Below are 11,716 nucleotides of genomic sequence, written 5' to 3'. Positions count from 1 at the left end.
GCGGGGCTACCGTCCTTACAGGTACTGAACACCCCCAAACCCTGCCTGGAATGGGCTGCCCCGGTTACCTAACTCCCACTCACCTGCGTCCCAAGTGCTGGCTACCCGACGAAACGCAACCTTCCGAATTGGTCCAGCGAGACTTGGACGTGTCTTTACCTGAGCTTTCTCCTTCCCTTTGAAGCGGCTATTATTTTGGCCACTTCAGCCCTAAAGACCAACAGCAGTGGCATGTATTGATGTTCCGTAACTGTTTATTTAGTATTTTTAAAACCCTCCACTTCACCCCATCAGCCACTTATACTCCAGGAAATTCCTGCAAGGTTCTTAAGATGTCATGCTATTCTACACTTCACTACTTTTGTTCTTTTGCTCCATCTACTGAAACTGTCCAAATTAGCCTGGCGAACACGTCCTCATCCTTTAAGACCCAACTCAAACATAACCTCCCAAGGAAGCCTTTCCTGGTGTTTCTAAGCAGAGCCAAGCACTCCCCGCAGACCTCTGTCCCTTGCTCTTTCTTACCCCTCGTGCGTCCCTCTTCACGTCTGTCTCTCCTGCTTGGCGCACATGATGGCAAAGCCCTGGCAAGGCCCCTGCACCAGCTGGTCACTGGGTCTGCACAGAGAGGACACTCTCAAGAGTGTGCCCTACAGGGCCTGAATCAAGACCTGGTTATGCTTCCCTCCTATGTACACTTCCAACACCTCCTCTTACTCAGACTCAGACAAATCAAAGAGCAAAACCTTTCAGAAAGTAAACGCCTTTCAGAACCACATGAGCAGGAAGAAGGAAGGAGAAAACAGGTTAACTTCCCTCCCCGCAAAGAAATCACAGGACAGGCAAAGGAAACCAGAAGACTGGCTATCCCCCCCTATTCCACCGTATGGATCAGGAGAGCTAAAGAATCCTGAGATTCCACAACTGGATCTTAAAATCACCACGGAACCATCTTCAAATAAAAATAAAGCAAAAAAATAAAAAAGTCCCTGACATAGGAATTTGTCACTGAAAAAGATCTTGGGCCAATGCTGTCAACTACAACACCAAGAAATGACAACGTGTATCGTGTTTCTATTTCATTACAGGTTGACGATACACACTGCCTCGAAATAAACCTATGACCCCCTCTTCCATGACGAAAATTCAAGAAAACACCACTACAAAATGGAGAGTAAGGCGTGGGGGTGGCAAAGCCTCTCACCATCTCCTCCACTGTCCCAATCTCACTCCCAAATCTGTCCTGGATTTACAAGAGTTCCCTGTAAAATACCCTAGAATCCGTATCTGAGAAAGAGTGTTTTTTATTTTCATATTATAACTAAGATGTCTTTTAGACATTCAAATTACAAAGTGATTTGGACGTAAAAAAATCGAAGACAATGATCATTCACTAAACGGGACTTCAAGGACTCTAGCACCAGAGGAATAAACTAACAATGTTAATTTTATATTCCTCGCTGACAGGAAGAGAGACAGTAATCACTACGTGGCATTTTTCAATTTCAAACGAAAGGCAAAAAATATATCATCAAACAAAAAGCATCAATATATTATATACATAAAGTACGTAATATACCCTTTAAAATAAGAGTATTTGAATCTTAATTTAAATTTTTTACAAAACTGAGAGAACCTGCATTTTACATTGTTACCAGCATAATTCATGCCAGACCATAAAACAAACTCTTTCTATCTATATCTTTTTAACCAAAACAACCAGTCAAACCAAATGCTTATGTTATCTGGCTGGATACATCTGTAGATATGATGGGTATAATTAATTGTTCAGCTAAAAATGCAATTCCATGGTGCTTTTAATGATTTAGGTATACACAGCTTTAGTTCTCAGAACAGACTAAAAATAGTGATTTTAATTTATTCCTGCTGCCTACAATTACCCACAACCATGTATTTTTAAATATTTCCAGCCTATAAAAATTACTAATTTTTGCCACTTGTGTTTATCTGCATTTAGACTTTGATTTGGATAAATTAAGCTCTCAAGTGTTCCTTGCTTTATGAAACTCTGCATGTTGTAGACTTCAACACAAATAAATGACTTGTACCATTAGAGGTTTAAATAATGTAATGTATTTCATGCTCAGCCTGAAGCTGGATTCCAATGAAGTTGCTAATGCACGTAATGATTAAGTGTAACTCAAATACTAACTGTGTTGTTGAAAACATGACAGGCAATAATTTGGTCTATTATATTCTGCCATTTAATTGCCTAGTACAGACATTCTCTGACACATTATGAAGCAATGATTTACAATTATTCAAGCTGCAAAGGTCAGAAAGTGACATTATAATCATCTACATAGAGATCCCTTCTAATGCACAAAAACTAGGTAATGCCACACACACACACACACACACACACACACACACACACAAAGAGTTTTACTGCATTAGTAACTTTCTATTTAAGGTTTCTTAAACCAAATAAGAATAAACAGCTCATAAGCACATCAATACACAATAGAAAATGTCTAGAATCTTTTCGTGAACCCGGATGTAACAGACTTAAGAAAATGCCCTTATTCTCTCCTGATTAGGTAAATTCTACTCTACTACTTAACTCGACACACAAGATTCAAGACCAGACACAGGGAAGTCCTTCAGAAAATAACCTAATCCCCAGACTACGCGTACTGGGGTCTCTGTGAATCAAGGCATGCAGCACTCAGCGAGCACTTATGAGGTTGGTGGAAATCACACTGGTCTGCTACTCTTTTTTTTTTTTTCCTAAGTAACTGATCATAAAAAACAAACACAGTAACCAAAGCTGATCAATCTTCACCCCTCTCATCCTAATGGAAAGGTAAGAATATTCTCACCTGTCCTGGCACTTAATTCTATTATACGATGTTCAATTTGTAACCACTCCAGTGCAATAGACTACCAACACATACACAACAAAGGGGAAGAATGATAAAGTTACTGAAAACAATGCTTTAATGTGAGAAAGTGAAACAGAGAAAGAGACACAAAAACAGACTGAATTCCAGAATGCTGAAGGAAACTACCATGCAAGCAAGTTTTCAAAAGAACAGAAACCTGAGCAAAAGCAGAAAACAAAATTGGCTAGGGGCTGGAAGGAGGTAGGTAAATTACAGTTATTACATTCTGGGGAAAATAACCTAGAGAGAAAAAAATAAGTACAAATTAAAGTCAATAACAAACCAACAGATAATGCACAAAGCAGAAAAAATTTTTAAATAAAAATTAAAAAAATAAAGGGACAGTTAAAAGTAAGGAAACCGTGGTCTACTCTTACCAGTACATAATTTGACTCCATTGCCAAAAATACTTTTAATCTCAAGTTTACCATCTGTACAATGGGGATAATAAACATGAGATGAACAATATCATGACACTATGAGATCAACAAATGAAGTGAATGTTAACAAACAACACCACCGCATAAATACCATTTATTATGGACAGGATCACAAACCCTATTACATGTGTAGATACACACAGAGACAGAGAGACGTAAATTTAAACAGATTTAACGAAACATGGGGTCTATAAGCCACCCAGATTTCAAGTTGTGTTTTTAGTAGTCGAAGGTAGGAATCACTAATTTAGGGAAATATGTGTTTCACTTATTTCTAAACACACGTTCCCAACAAACATGATTAACTTCTGCAGAGATGCTCTATTACTTCTTCTCTCCCCACTAACCCTTGTCAGCTCCACAGCACATGCTCATGTGAACTACCCAGTAAGTGCTGAATAAAAATACAACCTATACTCTATAAAACCCCACTTGAGATCACATTCACATGTCAGAAAAACGTTAAGAAACTTATTGTTCAAAAACTCCTCCTCTTAAAAGTGAAAGTAAAATAAAAGACTTCTAAATAAAGTGATCAACAACAGGTTCTTAAAACAAGAAGCGCAAAGCAATACATTTTCGAAATTTTTACCATGTCGGGGGCACATATATAAACCATGGGTAAACAAAACTTAAATCCTGAACTCTGAACCCTAGCTACCTGATAGGAATTAGACGTCTAACACATTCAGCTACTTTTGTCAAACTGACTTACATCCGTAATATACCTTAGCTAAGATTTGCCGATGAAATGGAGACAATTATCTTAAAACCGAGCTTAACGAGTCAAAGAAAATCACTGTAGGCGCAAACAACTGGAATAAAAGTTTTAAAAGGCAGTCTTTGTTAAGGGGGTAGCTAACGCACAACTCTTCAGCCAAGCCTTAGTAAAAGTACACGAGATACCTATCTGATGAGCGTCTACAATCTTCTAGAAAGGCAGACATGAAAAACCAATTACAAAGAATCTAATGTGCTCAATTCAACAAAACGCGCAGTTTACTATTTCCATCAATTTCGCTATAAAATGTGAGGGTTGTTTTTTTTCAAGAAAAGCAAGAGTTACTAGGACAAAAGAATACAACATTGTGAGTATTAATTTCATTTTTAAAATGTCTGCTCCATTGTTTTTATACATTAGTCAGTCAGAACTATTTGAAAAGCAGTTTATTTTCTTGCAATTCAGGTAACGAAAAGGTTATTCATAAAACTCTAAAAGCCAGAGATGAAGATCCTAAGTACTGCAGAAAAGAAAACACAGTGCAGGGCCTTCTGTTTGTGACAAAATTATAGAGTTAATGTTCCTGAAAGATCGCTTCACCTTTTAAAGCATGATTTTTTTAAAAGGTAAAATTTATAGCAATTAAAATTGCTAATGAAGACATGCAGCATGGGCTGCTTATGTTCAGGAACTAATAGGTCCACTGAGCATTTCTAGGATCATTTAGCCATCAATGATAATGAATTGACATTGTCACCAGTGTTAATGTACCAATGCTACTGCCACTAAGCTGACGGCTAATTCTTGCTTTTTATCATGATTCTCACTTTAGTTTTTAACCTACCTACTGCCCTATCCATTTGAAATACAGGAAATACAGAACGCCCTACAATACTTTTTCTTTCCCCTGAGAGGGTTCTAACTCGTTAGACCTAACTCATCGAAACTGCTCGTTTCAACTCCACAGACAAACACTTCTTGGGTTTACTACAATTCTTCAGAACTTTCAGCGTCACCGTGACAAGATGTACCCTAGAAAAGTTATTGTTCTATAACTTTTAAATCAAATTTCACTTACAAAAAATTAAGACAACTATTATTTCAAAGCGAAATAAAGTTCAATGACTACCATCATTCTCAAAGACACAGTTTTGGAATCTAGATTGCCGCTCCCGTGCATACGTTCAGACCTCTGTGGCATCAGCACACAACTCAATGTATCTCTATGTATTTATAACTCTTCATCCTGGGAATCGAGCAAATAGACGAGTGTCACATGTCAGTGGTGTGCGGTAACAAGCAATGAGCCAAGTGGGTTTAAAAAGGACAATCAAAGCCAACCAATCCTGTACTGCTTTGGATGCTACTTAGGTCAGAAACTAGTCTCCAAAAAAGTTTCTTCTCTTTCCCAAGACTTAGTAACCCTAATAAAAATTAAAAAAAAAAAATGGAGGAATTAGATTTCTAATAACAGAGCACGCAAAAACTGCCCGATTATTTTGAAGATCTGAGGAAGAAACTGCTTAGTGCCATCTAATAGCAAATTCTCATTGGAGTCAGGGCCTTCCTCTTTCCTACAACTCATACGGTAAAAACAATAAATGAGGTATCTCTTAAAATTCCAAGACCTAGAGCAATTAAAATGAACCATTTGGCACTCAACCCTTGCAGCTAAAGCCAGTGGCAACAAAACTCATTCCCCACTGATCTTCAGGGGGCTTGAGGGCAAAGGTTCATCTTCATTTACTTTAGCTGCAAGTTACTGAGCCATCAATTCGGCCAATGAATAAATCACAGACCGTGGTTAATAAAACTGCTTGCAAAGTTATTTGTAAAACTATCTTAAGGGTCAAAAAATGCAACGGCATCCTGGCATGACATGACTGCCCAACAAAAGACAGAGGCTGTTTTTGACTTAAAAGATATTTGCCCACTAAATCTTCCACTAAAAAGGGAAACCTAATATAACATGTGCACAGTGCATAATTTAATTGAGCCTGTAGTATTTAGGGAATCGGCCGTAAGAATTGCACGTTTCTCAGGTTTCACAGAAAGTGTTTTCACAGGATACACATATTAGTTAATTTCTCTAGCATAATAGCATTAAAATATATTTTTAATCAGAGAGAGGGTATTAAAATCCAGCTCTGAATGTCCTATGATATACCATAGATGTCATGGCATTTTAAAACCTTTGAAACATTTCTGCTAAATTAATCAGTTGTGCATTAAGGCATCTCAGTGCTTCCTATTAAACGCAACACATCTGAGTGACAGCTTAACACCGGCAACGATTCTTTAGAGGAAGAGTCATTAACTAAAAATGGCAAACAAGTTTTGGAATAAAGTTACACAAAAACATACATTATACACTGTTTATTTAAGCTTCATCTCTGCCACAATCAGTGACCAGTTGTCTGAAATTAAATCTTTTTCTGCCTTTCTCTTTATGGGATATGTCCGGGATATCTAGCCATTAATGTGATTAAAAATTAAAGCAGTATGGCAAAAGAAAAAAAAAATACATATACGTTCCTAAAGCTGTATTATGTATATTTTTTATGTCTTTAAATGGAATTTACGGTTCTCTCTGGCAATGTGAATGAACATCCTATAATTTAGTCAATTTACAGATTACGGGTTCAAATTGACCTTGTAGCCCATAAAATTGCTCATCTGCAGTAGAGGATTAGAAGTGGGAGAAGAATGTCATAACTGTATTTAAGGAATTTACCATAACAATGGAAAGGAGGGTACGCAAGCATAATTTTAGCCACTCTTACTCATATCACTTCTGAATTCTGAAACAATGGCTATCCCGCACATGCTGCCTGGCTCACCAAGGCAGAGATGGTTTCAGGTTACTCACCCACAGACATGACACTTGTATTCCCTCATCCCAAGGTGCCTTTTGACATGGTTTCTGGCATCGCCAAGCTGAGCCGTTGCGAAGTGGCATATCTTGCACTTGAATGGTTTTGATCCTAAGTAAATTTAACATAAAATATGATTTGAATTTGAAGAACACAGTACTGATAGTTTAAGGAGAGGCCTAGATCTTAAATCACACTTTTCATCCGATTAGAAATTTCTGGCCCCAAAATGGAGTACTTGCTTTCCTTTCTAACTGGAATAGACCCGCATTCCATAATTATTCCACCAAGAAGACTTTAATGTTTCAGTGAGTGTTCCTAACTTTCAATAATAACACTCTTAAGATTTAAAGTCCAACGTGATGCCGCTGAGCAGTGCTAAGTGTATCAGATGGGCTAAGTAATTTTAAATATTTTTCTACCGATTCGCAAAAATATCTTTTGGAGTCGCTCAACATTTAAAATGGAACATTATAAAACACAAATGCATACACGGTAGCTGATATTTTTTTAAGTATGTTTATCATCAAATACATTTCTCAGTGGCCATCTCCCTCCTACTTCTGCAGCTTTCAATTTATTCACATTAAGAATGGCATTTCAGATTTTTTTCGGACATTTATCCCAAGTGATTCACTATATTACTATTTTGGTAGCACACAATGTAAGAATACACAATGGATAAGTTATCTGCTTTTATGATCATTTTAGAGTCAAAAATCTGTGATGATTCTGCAAACCAGGAAGTACTGACATTTTATTATTGATCTCAAGAACAAATATTTCATCATTAAAAAGCATAGTACCAACAATTTTTTTTAATTGCATAAAGAAATAAGGTTAGCCTATACTCAAAAATGAGAAAGCAAACTAATTTCAGAGGCAACAAACCCGGTGTTGGTATCAGACAGACTGTAACTGGAACATAGTTAACCAACAGATAATCGGTACCCACGTGAGCAACAGCAACACTCCTTTCAGTGTAACAGGTATACACCATTGTTTTCAATTTTCTAACCGCTAAGTCCTCAAACAAAGAAATCAAAATCATAAAAATCACAGCCTAGAATCAGAACAATGTGCTTCCAGATCTTTCGTAGCATGTTTAGTACCTATTTGGTGAAGTATCTCTTCTAATATAGTTAGAATACGAAATATGGGAACTTCAATAAATATACAAAAAGAGCTCAAATAAAAAAATTGCAATAAATCACATCTGATCAATGAACCTTTGTGCAGTGCCCTTGAAAAATATAATCCTCCAAGAATACTTTGTTGACATTGAAGCACTCAGTAAAAAATTTTACAGTCTTAAATGTCAATTTAACTCCCAAAAGCTGACAAAAAAAGTGAAGCATTTAATTTTAATCTTCCAACAGAAATAAAAAAGTCAACAGTACTAAGCGCGGGCAGACAAGGTTGAATACTTCACAGCTCAATGACAATGAAGCCAGATCTCTTAATACTTCCACTTGTGCTGTTAGAAGTAGATGTAAAATATATTTAGCACCTGAATGGCTATATCTAGTCAGCTTTATCTGTTTAAATGTCAACAGCAGGTTGAGACCACAGCTCACAGTGATCACACCCTATCAATCACATTAGAAACTACAGTTTATTTAAATGATTCTGATAAAACCAAGCCTAACACTACCTGGAAACATTTCATCTGAAGCAGAATTCTATAAAGGGACACATAAAAGACGGGAGTGAGAAGAACCAATTTACCTGTACTTTAAACTGAAATGCATTCAAGATAATAAGGTACTCAGGAAATTATTAATTAACAATAACATCAGGACTCCAACCGAAGAAAATAAAGCTCTCTCAATATCTGCCTTACAATTTGGGTGAAAGGCTAATTTACAGTATCCTGTGGATTTAAGTTTCCTGGCGTGCCCCCTGCACTGACCCTGTGATGAGTCCCTCCTGAGTCAGCGTGCCTGCCACAGGGGCTGGGCACAGACCCTCCAAGCTTCCTTATGAGGCTCCTCAGTGAAAACCTCTAGTTCCTCCAGGTCTCGGCGCTCACTGCTAGGGTGCTGACAGCACATAAACGAGCTACTCTGCTGACTGCTTTCATGCAGAAATCACTGAGGTCCTGACTATCTTTCACATCTTCTATTCACAGCAGGCTGTGTTAACATCTCCTTTCTATGCCATAAAAACTCCAGGGAACTGGAGATCATACTTTTCTGCATAAGGGAAAAAAAAGTCCTTTTTTCCAATAATGTTTCCACTTTTAAGCTTGGTATGCACATCCCAAGATGAAGCCAGGCATACTGTTAATAAGGCAAAATTCGTACAATTATGTATTTCTCCCCTTGTCTTTTTCACAAGTGTATTGTGATTATTATAAACTGTCAATATTACTTTAAATAGTTCCATCCCTGGGAACAGCATTATCCTCACGGGGTTTTTTTCCTTTTAATTTGGCCTCTGAGGGTTTGCCTGTTTAATTTTTTTTAATGTGTAATTTTTTTTAATATGAAATTTATTGTCAAATTGGTTTCCATACAACACCCAGTGCTCATCCCAACAGGTGGCCTCCTCCATACCCATCACACAACCCCCCCTCCCTCCCACCCCCATCAACCCTCAGTTTGTTCTGTTTTTAAGACTCTCTTATGTTTTGGCTCCCTCCCTCTCTAACCTTTTTTTTTTCCTTCCCCTCCCCCATGGTCTTCTAGTAAGTTTCTCAGGATCCACATAAGAGTGGATGTGCATTTATTCTTGAGAGAGAGAGAGAGACAGACAGACAGACATAATGTGAGCAGGGGAGGGGCAGAGAGAGAAGGAGACCCAGAATCTGAAACAGGCTCCAGGCTCTGAGCCGTCAGCACAGAGCCCGACGCGGGGCTCGAACCCACAAACCGGGAGATCAGGACCTGAGCAGAAGTCGGATGCTCAACCGCCTGAGCCACCCAGGCGCCCCTCTGAGGTTTTGAAAGGGAAAAACAAAAGGGACTCTAGCTTTCTGGCCCCTTACATTCTTTTACCAAAAGAATCCCAAAGGCTTTTAAAACTAAAACTCTCCACCTAGACCTACACGGGCACTCCTCAGCATCAGTCACTGCTAACTGCCAGGCATACGCGGATGTGACGACAGCATGTAAAAAGCGATACTAAAACTTGATACTAAAACTAAAGAATGAAGTACGATGTATAGAACCCATCATCCAATGCTTCGCCACGATGGCCTCCATTCTACAACCCTCCCTACACAGTGAACACTCCCTTCCGCCCTTCATTCCCTCATTCGGTCAATAACACGGGGGGCCAGGTCCGGAAGGGGCCCGCACTGACCAGCGCAGAGACCAGAACTGACCAGTGCGGAGCCCCTGCTCGGGCTATGCTTGGAGTCAACAGACCACCTCACCTCACCACCTCTTCTCCAGCTGATTCAGCTTCTAAACCGCCAGACAGGTGCTAAGTGCAACACTAGGCCTGACCTGGCCTGGCCTGGCCCCGCCCCGCCCCGCGCCGCCCCGCCCCCCCAGCCCGCAACCCCAGGGCACTTGACAAGGAGCACGCTCCCCGCTCCCCGCTCCCCGCACCAGGCCAAATCCCACCGCACCGGCTGGAAGCCACGCCCCAGCTGTGCACCTTTCCTGACACACCACCCACACCGGCACCCCACCCGCACGGAGGGGTGGGGGGGGGTGCGGTGAGGGCGCGACCGGGGGCTGGCGCCTGGGGACTGGAGGGTGGGGGCTCGGTGGGTGGATACAAGAACCCTGGAGCCGGCGGGAGGGCGGGGCAGCGAGTCCCCAGTCTCCGACTCCGCCGCGGCCCTGGGCTCCCTGGGTCCCGGACCTCTTCCCTCCCTGGAGACCTCTTCCCCAGGGCCCCGGGCGTTTCGCGAGGCCCAGCTAGGGCAGCGGGCTGGGGCTGGTGATGTTCTCTGGGGGCGCTGGGGCCTCCGGGGTGGCTTTGCACCAGGTGGGGCGAGCGGGAGGGAAAGGCGGGGGGGGGGGGGGAGCGTGGGGTGCTGGTTGCGCTCGCCCTGAGGCTGGGGAGGAGGCGCTGAGAACCCGGCGGGGGGGGGGGGGGCGGAAGGCACGGCCGGCCGGATGCCCCATGCTCGCTTCCACCCTCTTCCCAGTAAGCCGCCGGCGTGGTGCCGTGCGGTGCGGGTTGGAAGCGGAGGCGCCTGCCTGCCTGCCTGCCTGCCAGCCTGCCACCCTGCTGCCGCCCTCCGAGCGGGCCCCGGGCCCTGGGCGGATGGCAGAGGCCGCACAAGAGGACCCTGGCAACGCGCTGTGGCGCAAGCCCGGGCGTTCTCCAAACCCGGGACTCTTGCAGGCTGCTCCTGGCTTGGCCCCACGCCCGCCTCCTCTTCCATCCCGAAACGCACCACAAGGCACCTCGCAGCCCGGCACCACACCACGCTGGGCCGCTCACTGGGAAGTTGGTGGAGCCAGCTTGGGGCTTCAGGCTGCTCCTGCCTTCCGGGCCCGCCCCACCAGGTTCTCAGGGCCTCCTCCCCAGCCCTAGGGCCAGCGCAGCCAGCCACCAGGCCCTTCCCTCTGGTCTGCCTCACCTGGTGCAAACCCACCCCGGAGCCCCCAGGCCAGGAGTGCATGAAATATACGCAGATAGTAGGCTATTAGAGCATTTCCTCTCCGGAAAACCTACTCTAACAAGATAAAACGTATCATTTTGCACACAGAAACTGACCGTAGGTACATGGTGCCATTTGCAGTCAAGAGAAAGGCAAACACCTTCAATGCAATCCCCATCATAATTGTGCCACCATTCTTTTCAAAGCTAGAA

The sequence above is a fragment of the Leopardus geoffroyi genome, chromosome D3, assembly GCF_018350155.1.
Source record: "Leopardus geoffroyi isolate Oge1 chromosome D3, O.geoffroyi_Oge1_pat1.0, whole genome shotgun sequence".
NCBI classification, from domain to species: domain Eukaryota; kingdom Metazoa; phylum Chordata; class Mammalia; order Carnivora; family Felidae; genus Leopardus; species Leopardus geoffroyi.
The sequence above is the reverse complement of the archived record's forward strand: the minus strand, read 5'-3'. Positions refer to the sequence as shown.